The following is a 15,628-nucleotide window of genomic DNA, read 5'->3' as shown; positions in this document are numbered from 1 at the left end:
TCTTCATTCAAATAATATGCTTTTCTATTCTTCCTGCCAAAGTGGACAAGCCCACAATTTCCCACATTATACTACATCTGCCAAAGTTCTGCTCACTCACTTAACCTGTCTATATCCCTTTGCAGGCTCTGCAACTTGCTTTCCCATCTATTTTTCTATCGTCAAAAAATCTGGCTACCCATCATCCAAGTCATTAATACTGATTGTAAATAGTCAAGGCCCCATTACTGATACCTGCGGCACTCCACTAGTTAAATTTTGCCAGCCTGAAAATGACCCATTTATCTCAACTCTATTTCCTGTTAGTTAGCCAACCCTCTATCCATGCTAATATATCACCCCCAACACCATGAGCTTTTAACTGGTGTAGTAATTTTTTATATGGGCACATTATGAAAGGCCTTTTGGAAATCCAAATACATTACATCTACTAGTTCTTCTTTATCCACCTTGCTTGTTACATCCTCAAAAAGAATGCTAGTAAATTTGTCAAACACTATTTCTCTTTCATAAAACCATGTTGACTCTGTTTGATTGCATTAAGATTCTCTAAATATCCTATTAACTCCTTAATAATGGATTCCAGCATTTTTCCAGTGATAGATGTTAGACTAACTGGCCTATAATTTCCTGCTATCTGGTCCCTCCTTTCTTGAATAAGGTGTTATATTTGCAGCTTTCTAAACTGCTGGGACCTTTCCAGAATCTAGGGAATTTTGGAAGATTACAACCAATGCATCCACTATCTCTGCAGCTACTTCTTTTAAGACCCTAGGATGCAGACCATCAGGTCTAGGGCACTTGGCAGCTTTTAATCTCACGAGTTTGCCTAGTGTTTTTTCTCTGGTGATAGTGCTGGCCAAAACCAGCAAGTGTTATGAGCTTAGAACTTGAAAGCTTCTTGCTGAGTGAAGGCTATATATAAATATATATACTGTACAGTCCTAGAAAAGTCACATTAGAATACATTAGAGCTGAGGTGTTCAACTGCAGCCTGACTGCTAGCTCATGAGGCCCAGGTAACCAATCCTATTTGCGCTCATTTTTCTTTTTTGCATTTTTGTCTTATTTGAATTTTGTGGGCCTGGAAAGCACTTTTTTTGTTGCTGTTGCTATATTGGTGGATAAATCCTGACACGAGAACTAGAATTTGTTGGTATCAAAATCTTGTGATATTTGTAATGAATGGGAATATGATCTAAACTTTCTACACAGCCACTGAGGTTCTGTAGTTTGAACCTGCGCAGCCCATGAAAGGAGAAACTTGGATAGTTTTAAAGCCTCACCCCTTGAGAGATTTTTGTTGTTCTTTTAAAAAATGAACATATTCAGAATTTGTCACAGCAACTTCAAGCTCAAAAAATTCCTCATGCTTAGCAGGATTTCATCAAAATTACAACATTGATTCAATACATTTATGCTATTCCTCTTAGTAAGGCATCAACATGTACGATTTAATGTTTTTTGAAACGTGGGGCAGAATAACAGTGATTTAAGCATTGGGACAACTGTGTCTCGCACACACAGCGGGAACTGCACAGTGCATAGTTTACCTTAACTACAGCCCTATGATAATGCACTATTCACAGGTCAGGGACTTCTCCACATTACCAGCTACCATATATAATCCAAGCAAATTTTAAAGTGGCACTCGGAGAGAACGATAGGTCCCAGGTCTCTCTGTTGTGAATGCCAAAAGGAAACCGGATTGGGGACAAAAGCATGGAACTAAAAACCCTCTGACAGATTATTTTGTATCTGTACAAACCTGCCTTGTCAGCATAGTGCACGGTGATGAGAGGGTGGACTGAGAGATGTGTTCACCTACTGCTTACCTCAGCAAGCATAAGAAATAGGAGTAGACCACATGGCTCATCAAGCCTGCTCCGCCATTCAATGTGATCATGGCTAATCTTGGCCTTCAACTCCACTTTCTCGACCGCTCCCCATATCCCTTAATTCCCCGAGGCCCCAAAAATCTGCCTATCACAGCCTTAAATATATTCAATGATGGAGTATCCACACCCCTCTGGGATAGAGAATTCCAAAGACTCACAACCCTTTGAGTGAAATAATTTCCTCATCTCAGTCCTAAATGATCGGGCCCTTATCCTGAGACTGTGCCGCCGTGTTTTAGGTTCTCTGACCTATGGAAACAATCTCTCAGCATCTACCCTGTCAAATTCCTTCAGAATCTTGTAGGTTTCAATGAGATCATCTTTCATTCTTCAAAACTCCAGAGGATATAAGCCCAATTTACTCAGCCTCTCATTACAGGTCAATTCCTTCATGCCAGAGACCAATTTAATGAACCTTCTCTGTGCCGCCTCCAATGCAAGTATATCCTTTCTTAAAGGCGGAGGCCAAAACTGCACACAATATTTCAGATGTGGCCTCACCAAAACCCTACACAATTGTAGCAAAACCTCTTTATTCTTGTATTCCAATCCACTTGCAATAAAGGCCAACATGCCAATTGCCTTTCCAACAGCTTGCTGCACCTGCATGCTAACTTCCTGCATTCCTTGTACAAGCACACCCAAGTCTCTGAACATAACACTTACAAGTTTCTCACCTTTTAAAAAATTCTTCTTCTTTAATTTCTGTGACCAAAGTGAATAGATTCACATTTCCCTGTGTTATATTTCATCTGCCATCTTGTTGCCCACTTAACCTGCCTATAACTCTTTAGAGTCTGTGTCCTCCCTGTAGCTTATCTTCTCACCTAGCTCTTCAGCAAATATCACTCTGTCTCTTCATCCAAGTCATTAATATTGATTGTAAATGGATGTGACCCCAGCATTAATCCTTGCAGCACTCCACTATTCACTGCCTCACAACTTGAAAAAGCCCCGTTTATGCCCACTTTTTTTCTACCCATTAACCAATTCCATATCCATGTTAATATATTCCCCTCAATTCCATGAGCCCTATTTTGCCTATTAACCTTCTGTGCAGCACTTTATCAAATGCCTTTTGGAAATCCAGGTATATGCATCTGCCCTACTAATTACATCCTGAAAAGCTTTTGTCAAACAGGACTTCCCCTGAGTAAAACTACACTGACTTGTTCGAATCATGCTATGCTTTTCTAAATACGCTGTTAAGACTTCTTTAGTAATAGATTACAGCATTTTCCAACACCTGATTTTAGATTTTCACTGCTTTCTCTCTCCCTCCTTTCTTGAGAAGTGTTGTAACATTTGCCAATTCCCAATCTAGAGGGACCATTCCTGAATCTAAGGAATTTTGGAAAATCATGGCTATCTGAAAAATCATCCACTATTTCTACAGTTATCTTTTTGAGAATCCTATGGTGCAGGCCATCAGGTCCTGGGAATTGTCAGATTTTAGTCCCTTAAGTTTCTCCAATACTTCATCTTTGCTGATATTAATATCCCTAATTTGCTCACGCTTGTTAGTGCCTAGGTTTTCATCTAATTTCTGGTATGGAACTTGTGTCTTCTACTGTGAAGAGAAACACAAAACATTTGTTCAATGCCTTGTTCCCCATGATAATTTCTCCTGTCCCTGTTTCTAAGGGACCAATGTTTACTTTAGCTAATCTCTCCTTTTTTATATGCTTATAAAAAATCTTACAATCTTCTTCTATGTTCCTGGCTAGTTTACTCTCATTTCTATTCTATTTTTTCCCTTTTTATCAACTTTTTGGTGGCCCTTTGCTGGATTCTAAAACACACTCAATCCTCAAACTTACTACTGTTTTTTTTGCAATGTTGTAAGCCTCGTCTTCTAATCTAATACCATTTTTAACTTCCTGAGTGAGCCTGGGTGGGTCCTTCTTGCTGAGTTTTTGTTTTTTAATGGAATGTATTTTTTTGAACGTCTTGAATTGTTTCTTTAAATGTTTCACACCGCTCATTTGCCCCCATACCTGTTAGTCTATTTTCCCAGTCAACCTTAGCCAGTTCTCCCCTCATACCTATGTAATTGGCTTTGTTTAAGATTTTTGTTTGTGGCTGAAATATGTCACTTTTAAAGTTAACACGGAATTGAATGATATTATGGTCACTATTTCCCAGTGGATCTTTTACTATGACATTATGAATTAACCCTGCTTCATTACACAATAGTAGATCTAAGATATCTTTATCCCGACTCAGTTCCACTATGGCCTGCTCCAAGAAACCGTCATGAAAATATTCTACAAACTCATCTTCTAGACCATTCTCCCGAATTTGATTGCTCAAGTTTATATGAAGATTCAAGTCCCCCACAACTATTATATTTCCTTTGTTACAGGCAATTTCTTGCTTAATGCTCTGCCCAGTAGTGTAACTACCCTTAGGGGACCTATAAACTACTCCCATCAGTATTTTCTGACTCTTGCTATTCCCAATTTCCACCCATGCTGATTTTACTTCTTGATCTTCTGGCTAGATTCTCTCTCACTAATGTCCTTATGTCATCTTTTACTATCTTTTACTATTTTGTCTTTCTGAAACACTGTACACTCTGGAATATTTATTTCCCAACCTTGATCTCCTTGTAACCATGTTTCTGCAAAGATGATTAAGTCTAAATCATTTAACTTTTTGTGCCACTAATTCATCTTATTGCAGATGCTTCATTCATTCAGATAAAGAACCTTTCATTTCATTTTTTTAAAAACTTCTATTCCTTGCAATGACCTAATTCACTGATGCATATTTTGTTAAACTCTCTGTCCCTTCCTGTACCACTCTCATTTGTCTTTACCCACATCACTATATTGTCCCAATACCTCGGCCTCTCTCTTTGGATTTATAAGTCTCCCTTTATCCAAAACCACCCCCGCACCCTCTGTTAGTTCAAAGCTATGTCCCCAGTCCTAGTTATACAATTGGCTGGCCGCTAGTCCCAGCGCAGTTCAAGTGGAGCCCATCCCAAGAGAATAGCTCACTCTTACCCAAGAATCAATGCCAGTGCCCCATGAATCGAAATCCCCTTCTTCCTACACCGCTCTTTGAGAAGCATGTTAATTCACTAATCTGTTTAACCCTATGTCAATTGGCCCATGGCTCAGGTAACAATCCAGAGACGATTACCTTCGATGTTCTGCATTTTAAATTGGGCCCTAACTCCTCAAATTCTCTTAGTGGAACATCATTCATGCAAATCAACACCGGCATAATGCAGCCTCTTGAAATCAAGGTACTTAATCTAGCACCAAACGTTGATTAGCATTCTTGATATTTACTGACATTGATCAGATACTGCTCCACTGGATCTACCCAAACTGGATGCACACCAAATCTAAATAGAGTTACATTTTCTAACTCTATTAACAGAAGGGGAAATTAAAAGGGATAGTGAAGTTCACAATGGCCCAAACCCAGCTCACCCTGAGCTGTAAGTGTAAAGGAGCATAAATGAAACAGAAGAAACACACATGTGGAGGAGAGCTCTGGGTGGGCTTGAACTCAAGATCTTCTGAGTCATGAGGTGAAAATCCTAGCACCAAGGCTGAGACTTTAACCATGCACCATTACTATCCAATCATAGAAAACAAATGCATTTGACCATCCCATTCCTAGTCTCTACTATCCTGCCTAGGATAGGATATCTAGGGTGCATATTCAAACTGGCTTTGGTAACACATGGAAATAGTTTCAGCTGTACTGCGACAGAGGGCAGCATGTAAACCAAGAGTGGTCCCAACAACCTCAGGGCAAATTGCACAGCAGCTGATGGTTAACACCAGGGCTGCAGATTCCAGACTGCAGTGTAAGCACATTCTCTGCAAGTGTTTAACATTCTGAGAAAAGTCGTCCTTCCTGATATAATACTTATCTTAGCACTGAATATTTTATAGACTTTTTGCTAGACTGGAAAACCCAAGTTCATAATCTTTCCTCATAGAATCACAGAATGGTTACAGCACACCAAGGGGCCATTCTATCCATCACATTGTCAGCTCTCTGCAAGAGCAACACACCTGATCCCATTCCCCTGCCCTTTCCCCCTAGTCCTGCAAGTTTTTTTCTCTTTCATTAATTATCCAATACTATTTTAAAGCTGTGATTGAATGTTCCTCCACAATACTCTCAGGCAGAGCATTCCAGATCTTAACCACTGACTGCATAAAAGCTTTTTCCTCAGGTTGTCTTTGCTTCTTTTGGCAATAGGCTTAATTTCAGTGCCCTCTGGTTCTTGATCCTTCCATCAATGGGAACAGTTTCACCCTATCTGATCCTTCATTATGTTGAATACCTCCAACAAATCTCCTCTCAATCTTCTCTGAAGGAAAATAGTCCCAACATCTCTAAACTATCTAGAATAGCGCTACATACAGCAGCAGCACAGAACTCAGAACACTTGGACGCCATGAAAATTTAGTCAAAATTAAGTTGCATTTTTTGGATTTTAATATGAGATTTGTGAATAGCTGAAAATTAAGGGGTTTGTAAATCCTAAGAATATGTCCTAGGACCTGGTTGTAACACATGGCAATAACTTTCGCTACAGGTATGGTAATTTTCCATACAGACAATAGCTGGAATGGAGATACAATGTATAAACCCTGTGACATTTGTTATAAACTGTGCAGCTAACAAAGAATTCATTTATACTGCTTTCTGCATCACTGCCATAAAGGGGATATCGAGATGAAATGGATATATTTAAAGGAAGCTAGGTAAGCAGATGAGAAAGAAATAGAAAGATATGTTGATAGGGTTAGAAGGAGATGGATGGCAGGAGGCTCATGGGTATAGATTCCATGTAAAATTAAGACCAAATAGGTAACACTGAAAGCAACAATTACTGCAGCAAAAAGCGTCTTTGAATGGTGCACAGTCTGAATATATGTCCAAGCATATATAAATAGGAAACAGAGAGAAATGAGAAAGTTCTTTCATTAAAACATTTACAAAAGGAAGTTGCAGAAAGACAAGTGACTGCAATTCAAACAGCTATTGAAATAATTCTTCAGGGTAGGTGATGTTGCTAACACTGCTTCATTACCATTCCTACTTGCACTTTGCTTGATCTGTTGGAGCTCTTCAGCTGATGATAGTTACCACAATGACATTCAGTTGGGAATTTCAGGATATTGATACAGTGACAATGAAGGAACGGTGAGAAATGCCCAAGTTAGAACCATGTGCAACTTCAAGGGGAACTTGGGAAGTGACAATGCTCCCATGACACTGCTAGTCTTGCCTTTCACAATGATGGAGATTGCAGAGGAGGGAGATGCTATCAAAGTAACCTTGGTGAATTGTTGCAAACTATCATTGCACAGGCCGTACATTCTGTAGCCACAACATGAAAACATTCCAGTTATCATAAGAACTCAAAGTTACACTTAGATCTTTCACCTGCACAAAATGGGAACAATTCCCTACCAATTTAACAAAGGAACCCTGTCGCCCTCAATAACAGCAAATATTCTCAACAAATGCAGACAACACAAATAAGGAAGGATAAGGAAAACATGCAACATTTGACCCTGCTATACAGACTCGCAGGACCAGTATCATGCCCAAACACAGCAAAGCAAGACTAAAGATATATCCTCAGTGTCAAATACTCAAATGGTGTTGAATGTGACTTAGGTTCCAAATCAATAACTATTTTTTTTTAAAAAGGGAAGCTATTAAAAGTTGTCAATGATGTACCTTTATTAGTATAAAAATCATAATAAACATGAATTATTAAGGATAATCCGTCCTTTTAACTAAATGTATTTTTCTGAAAATTTCAGGTACAAAGGCAGTGCCGCTTTAAACCAAACTGCTGGTTCCAAAAAAAAAATCTATTCTCAATGTTAGGAGCATTGAGTGCAATGGGTTTGTTCTGCACTAGCTATATTCATGAATAATTTATGTCAATTGCTGTGTTGTGGAGCCAAGGAGTCTCAATGTTCTGTTTTAGCACAATCACAGCATCAGAGATGGCAGTATTCCTGAAATGACTTGAATTCTCTCTCTTATATACCGCAGTAAATACTTTAGCCAGCAGACCACAAACAAAGGAATTAAAGCTACATACTCTTGTGATTATTAACAAATACCAACAATGACTATTGAGACATTGACTAAAATCATAAAAATTCCAGAAGATCGATCTCTGAAAACCTCTTTCCATACACAATTCCTTGCATTGATTGATTTTCTCAGGAATTGAGGCTCCTCCCATTGCTTAGTCCCACCCACTAAGACCACAGGGAGACTATGCTGAAATGTATGACCTGTGTTGAAATTTTAAAAACAAATTATCTTTTCCCTTAGGGAAACACAATGACATCATGTTGACAGTCTCCAGTATGAGCTGAGGAACATTTCAAAAGAAGCTAATTTTTCATCTTAGCATTTCAAAAACGAATTGAATTTAATCAGAAAATTTTGCTAGAGCTCCTGAGTTTATTGAGTACTGCAAACTGCAATAAATATAACAGTGTGATAGAGTAACCAATTTGGGCTGCAACACATTACTGCAGCTTTGGCAACTCTTAAGCTTTGTCTGAAATAAGAGGCAAAAGTCAAATCTCTGAAATTAGGAGCAGGCTATTTGGTTCCATGCACTCTTCCCAAACCAAAACTTCCATATGCAAAGAAATAATTCTGCCTCAGTTTAAAGTTCTGAATCAAGTGCGCAGGCACTGCTTTTGATTACCTCTTCCCAATTTCTCCCCCTCATCTCGTGAAGATAACAGCTCCTTTGTGGTTATCCTGCAGCACCTTACTCAACGGGGCTATTATTTACGTGTGAACTTTGACAGGAGCTGTCAGCAGGCCATTCCACAGCAAAAGGAACAAAGTAGAGCCTGATCCCACTTTCATACAACTTTCATAGCAAAATCTCTAAATAGCAACTGAGAATGAGGCTTGCTTATATTTTTTTCCTCTCTAACCCAAGGCTGCTGAAGTCAGAAATGCTTCTTTACACAGAGGGAGCTAAGAAGAGAAGTTAGGCAACACAAGCCATTTTTGAGGCAGTCTCAAACTTCACGTGAAAAAGGAAATTCTTGAGGAAGCAGGAAAGTTGGGCTGAACAGAACAGGTCATATGGAAAGAAAGCGATTCAGATCACATCAACTTTAGAGTCTTCTGAAAGGGTACATTCTGTCATGGTGCATTCTGCGAAGGATTCACAGGCTGGCAATGCAACCAAAGTGTTCAAATTTCTATAGCTGCACGGTGAATACTAATATCGCACATATAGACCAGATCACAAGATCGGCATGAAAATATAGAGAATAGGCAGAATTCTGGTCACAGTAATATAAAACACTATGCCAATGGAAAGGGAAATATAAGTTTATGAGCTTTTGGCATGCTTACAATATTACACGGCAGAATTGTAACCTGGAGGAATTAACAATATTCACGTTTGAGGCAAATCTTCAACTTTGTTCAACAACCTTCATTTAAGTTTTTGAAGACAAGTAACATTTGTCAATGCTCTACAGAAAATGTTTATTAGAATGGTGCCAGGAATAAGGGAATTCAGTAATGTCGAGAGACGGGAGAATCCCAGCTTGTTCTCCTTAAAGCAGAGGAGGTTAAGAGGAGATCTGATAGAGGTGTTTAAAATTATGAATGGTTTTGATAGATTACAAAAGGAGAAACTGTTTCCATTGGCACAAGGGTCAGTAACCTGAGGTCACAGATTTCAGGTGATTGACAGGGGAACCAGAGATGACATGAGGAAACCTTTTATAAATTAATACAGCAAGTTATTGCTGAAAAAGACGTTTTGTCGAAGTTTTTCACCTTGCATTCATCAGGACAATCGCAAGAATACCAAAGTCAGGGGAAGCAACAACTTTATATTGCATGAGGAGAGTGCTGACTGGTTGGCTGTGCTTGGGCTCTGATTGGTAGAGGTGTTGCCATGGAGAATGTACCAGTTAACGGTGACTGACAGTTAAGACATTACACTGAGGAGTGAACCAGCGAATGGCTATAACAACTTTCAAAAGGGAACTGGATGAATACTTGGGATGTGGGAAAAGAGCAGGGGGGAGCGGGGCTAACTGGGCAGCTCCACCAAAAGAACTGGCAGTTTTGATGGGCTGAATGACCCCTTCTGTGCTGTATCCCTGTTTCATAATGTATTCTCCCAGCCCCCCTTCCAAAACAAATTCCCCATAAAATATAAATATAATGGCTTATTAGAGCAAGCACATTCAAAATGCCCAATGCAAGAAAGAGAGATTCTCTATTTTACAGTAAAAACTACATTATAGTAGAGGGATTGCTAACACTGGGTACTGTCATTTCATATGGCAGAATACATAGGAACATAGGACGTAGGCACAGGAGTAAAAAGGCTTTTTAAAAATGCATTTAAAAAAGGTCAGAACAATAATAAGTGTTTGAAATTCTCCTGTGCTGTGCCACTATTGTCTTTCAGCATCTATAATGATTTAGATGTGGAAGCAGGGATGCTAAAAATAGCTGTAATATTGCTGCTGCCTGCACGAACCATCTGTCCTCTCGCAGCCATGTCTTATTTGTCCTCTTGCTTACGGCTGTTAAACAGAGCTCAGGGTACAGAAAGGCCATTTGATAGCCTACATACTCCATCATGGGTCCTATATGCCCAAGAAACCATCTTCATCTAATTAAAGATCATGCTTTGTCACACAGAAAGAGGGAGAAAGCACTGAAATGGTGGCAACAGCCTGGACCAGCTCTAAACAACAGCATCAGCATGAAATGGAGGAAAAATACAGGCACACTCTTGATTCCAACAGAAACATTTTTGGTGAATGCAAAGTGAATGAAAGCAATGCTAAAAAAAAAAATCCCCCCAGGAAAAGCAGTATTGTAAAAAGTAAATTTAATTGTTCTAGAACTCTAGTCAGTTTGTAATCCCCTTCAAGGAAATACTCACCTTTCTGGGTTGTCTGGTCTCATTCAGCTCACATATGGATGCTAAGATATTAAAGGCACAGTAATAAAGGTATTCCAACATTAGAAATAGCTTTACTACTGTTAACCTGACTGTAAACTAAACATCCAAGATACATTTTATTTAAAATTGAAAAACTCAATACTGACTGTGCTCACCTTCTCTCGTCTTTACCTTCCTATTTCTCTATCTTTTCTGCAAATTGAACATTTTCTAACACATTTCCCAACTAAACTAATCCCATACAAAATTGATGCATCATCCCGTCCTGGGATCTCAATTGGCATCCCCTCTTCAATGCATTAGTTTCAAACTCTAATCCTACATGTTTCACTTACACAAGCTCTTCCAGCCCTACATCCCAGCTCTAATTGTCCACTCTTTTAAAGTCTGTACTCCACTTGATGTCAACAAACGGCTGATGGCACTGGATACTGCGAAGGCTGTGGGCCTTGACAACATCCTGGCAGTAGTACTGAAGGCTTGTGCTCCAGAACTAGCAGCGCCCTTAGCCAAGCTGTTCCAGTACAGATGCAACACTGGCATCTATCGGACAAAGTGAAAAATTGCCTAGGTATATCCCGTACACAAAAAGCAGGACAAATTCAATCTGGCCAAATACCACATCAATCTACTCTTGATCATCAGCAAGGTGATGGAAGGTGTCATCAACAGTGCTATTAAGCGGCACTTCAACAGCAATAACCTGCTCACTAACATTCAGTTTGGATTTCTACAGAGCCACTCAGCTCCTGATCTCACTACGGCCTTAGTCCAAACATGGACAAAAGAGCTGAAATCCAGAGGTGAGGTGAGAGAGTGACTGTCCTTAACATTAGGATAGCATTTGACCGATTGTGGCATCAAGGGGCCCTAGCAAAGCTGGGGTCAATGGGAATCGGGGGAAAACTCTCCACTGGTTGGAGTCATACCCAGCATGATGGAAGATGGTTGTGGTTGTTGGAGGTCAGTCATCTCAGCCCAAGGACATCACTGCAGGAGTTTCTCAGGGTAGTGTCCTTGGCCCAACCATCTTCAGCTGCTTTATCAGTGACCTTCCTTCCATCATAAGGTCAGAAGTGGGGATGTTCACTGATGTTTGCACAATGTTCAGCACCATTCACAACTCCTCAGAAGCAGTCCATGTCCAAATGCAGCAAGACCTGGACAATATCCAGGTTTGGGCTGATAAGTGGCAAGTAGAGTTCACACCACATAAATGCCAGGCAATCACCATATCCAACAAGAGAGAATTCCAAGCATCTCCCCTTGACATTCAATGGCATTACCATCATTGAATCCCTCACTATCAACATCCTGAGGGGTTACCATTGATCAGAAACTGAACTGGATCAGCAATATAAATACTGTAGCTTCAAGAGCAGTCAAAGGCTAAGAATACTGCAATGAGTAACTCAGCTCCAGACTCTCCAAAGCCTGTCCACCATCTACAAAACACAAGACAGGAGTGTGATGGAATGCGCTCCACTTGCCTAGACATTCAATCAGATCAACACCATCCAGGACGAAGCAGCCTGCTTGACTGACACCTCATCCACAAATATTCACTCCCTCTACCACCAATGCACAGTGGCAGCTGTGTGTACCATCTACAAGATTCACTGCAGCAAGTCACCAAAGTTCCTTAGACAGCATCCGTGACCTCTACCACTTAGAAGGATAAGGGCAGCAGACACATGGGAACACTATCATCAGCAAGTTTCCCTCCAAGTCACACACCATCCTGACCTTGAACTATATTGCCATTCCTGCACTGTCATGGGATCAAAATCCTGAAACTCCATTCTTAACAGCACGGTGGGTGTACCTACACCAGAAAGACTGCAGCAATTCAAGACGACAGCTCATCACTACCTTCTCAAAGGCATTTAAGGATGAACAGCAAATGCTGGCCTTGTCAGCGGTGCCCACATTCCATGTATAGAGTTTGATGTATAGAGTGCCTTGAGACATTCTGCCAAATTAACACTTCATAACTAGAAGCATTTTAATTGTTCAACACTATGTCAACAAGTCTTCATGGTCTTCAACTCCCCCATTCATGACCTAGTCGTCACGTCTACGCCAGGACCAATTTATCTAGTCTCCAGTCAATGAATACAAATGAAGGGGTTGTTTCTCTGCAGGACCTTCCCAATCTCCTGACGCAAATTTTGCAAAAATACAGGAGAAACGATTTCCCCAGGATTCTGCCAATTGCCTAACAGAGTTACAGTGGAAGATCAGAGGAGTCTCCCATACCACTCCATAGAAATGTTAAAAATTAACACAAGTCTGGCCTGTTTCCTCACGATTACCATGAGGATTTCAGGAAGTACTAATTTGGCTCAGGTACCTTACATATGCGTTTTATTGACCTCAAAATATTTCACCGAAGATGGAAAATTTCAAAGGGCCAAGGTCCGGCTCATAAAATATCAAATGGCCAAAGGACTGAACCGAAATGCCTTAAATGGAAGTTTACTATTTCAAGACCTTTCTATGTGCCTCTGGTGATTGAAACAGTAACAGCTCTCATATGAAAAGCCAGGAGCAATACAATTTCAGAAACATTTCAGTCATAGGTTTTGTTAAGAACCATATATGGTCAGAAATATGAGATTATTTTATGAGAAAAGGGTTTCTTTTGAAGTGCAATTTGCCAAAAATCTTCTGACATACCTTGTCTAAGAAAAACAACAATTTGACAGTACCCAAATTTCATAGATTGCTCAAGTCACAATAGAGATCAGTTTACTTTTCATTTTCCTAAAAACCATACGTGCCCTCCCACCAAATTCTTTCTCAGATCATTTTCTACCTTCCCCTTGTCCTCTTCTCCTGAAAGGTGCTAAGTCTCATGAGGGGTACTACTCAACAGGTGCAGTCATGTGCCTCCTTTCCCACATTATTATGCTTCACAAACAAGAATATTTGCACGACATGTGAGTGAACACACACTGAACTAAACCATAACTGAGCCCCAGCTCAATGAACATCTACAAGTGCACTCTAAGCAAAGAACTTTGAATAGAAAGAACCCTGGATGTGGTTCCCCTCCCTAATGTTAGGAACAATACATAGCTTTAAATTCAACTTATATTCTGTATTTGGGTGTTCAGAAAGGTGAAACCTGAATTTAGTTTCATTTACAGGTTTGAGAGAGCTGGGTTCCAGCAAGTCTGGGGCCGCTGATACACATGCATTTTTGATGAGGTTTTACAGCTCTTGAATTAAAGAGATGGGTTACCAAAGGGTTAGTAGTTTAGTGAAGTTAAAAAAAAGGAAAAAAACTGTACTGTTGCCTAGCAACAGGGGTGCAGAAACGCAGAGAGCATCAGGGAAACACAGAGGGATGGTCAGTTAGTGCGTGTATACCAGAGTGTAGGCATAATAAGAAATCTGCAAGTCTGCTGGGGAACTGAGTTTAAGGAACTCATGTGTTTGCTCTGAAGCTGAAGTAATAGTGAGTTTAGAATGGAGCTTTTGGGTGTCTCAGAGAGAGATGCCAGCTGAAGAAAAGCATCTTGTGAATGCTCAGAAGTCCGGCGGAAGAAAACTCTTTGAAACTAAGCTAACCCAAGCAAGAAACCTTGGTGTTGAGACAGTGGTAAATCTTCACTGGGGTTTTGAGTCTAAGGGTTGCTGAGATAAAAAGGAATAGTGTGAGTTTGAATCATTTTCTGGTATCTGTACTGAAATCTTTCCAACCTTTTTGTCTATTGTGAAATAGCCCTTTTTATTGTTTAATAAACATTTTATTCTTTGTGTAAGAAGTATACTGGCAGACTCTTATGAATGTGTTTAGTAACTGACCTCCACAGTTTCTGAAAAAAGACAAAGTTAGCATTTACCAAGCCGGTTTTCATTCTGGGATCTGACTTGTCCAGTATTATCAGTTGGGATCATAACACTAATCAATGGGCAGTGTAGCCAATTACAGCAACTATTCCATTGCACAACTGAATCAGCTCTGTACAGATCGGCAATTGAGCCTGGGCCCTGGGTATCCGTATGAATCAGCTGAAGCATTGGAGGATCCATAACAATCTTTGTTAAATATCTACCATATTGCACAGCAGTGAGATCTTGAGTTGAATAATGGTTTCCTGACGTTCTCAACAAACAAAAGCTAGCCTTCCCATATATGCTGTCACTCTAAGGATAGATATTTTGATCCTTGGGTAGGAGAGGTAAATTTACTTTAAAAAGTGCATTACGCAGAATTTTAAGTGAAATAAACAATGGATGACACAAGAGAGAATAATGAAAAATGCACCTAAAAAGGTACATTACTCAGAGTGGAGAGAAGGGAAAAAAGAAAAATGCCAAGCATTTACAGTTACCAAATACTAGTCAATTGAGAGTAAACACAAGGACTGATTCCCTTCAGTTACTTTGTTCAAACTGGCTTTCTAAATCCCAACACATTTATAGACCTATATTTTCATGTTCTCAATCGGGGTATTTTTATAATGAAATGGAACCAATAGGAGAGATCTATGTGCTTGTCATATTAAAACACCTTAAAATACCCAGATTTTTAATTTGTAATGTTAAACTAAAGAAAATTTTATCAGTTTTTTCACAGCAGAAACTCTATTCCTCGAATATGGGGAGTTAGACTTCATTCAAGAGTACAGCATGGACAGTCACAATGTATGGTAACAATGGGTTGAAATGTGCTACCGCTCAAGGCTCAGGAATAGCTGCACAATTTTAATTACAATACTTTCATGCAAAAATGGTCAACAATATTCATTTC

At 39.7% G+C, this 15,628-nt stretch overlaps 1 protein-coding gene across 4 annotated transcripts in view; it reads right to left on the bottom strand.

Annotated features, from left to right (window-relative positions):
• Positions 1–15,628, bottom strand: part of ash1l (ash1 (absent, small, or homeotic)-like (Drosophila)) — a 230,621-nt gene that overhangs the window by 156,368 nt on the left and 58,625 nt on the right. The gene's annotated exons all lie outside the window — the stretch shown is intronic.

Source organism: Carcharodon carcharias, chromosome 36 (assembly GCF_017639515.1).
Source record: "Carcharodon carcharias isolate sCarCar2 chromosome 36, sCarCar2.pri, whole genome shotgun sequence".
Taxonomy (NCBI): domain Eukaryota; kingdom Metazoa; phylum Chordata; class Chondrichthyes; order Lamniformes; family Lamnidae; genus Carcharodon; species Carcharodon carcharias.
Note: the sequence above shows the minus strand (reverse complement) of the source record. Positions and strands in the feature narration are given on the sequence as shown.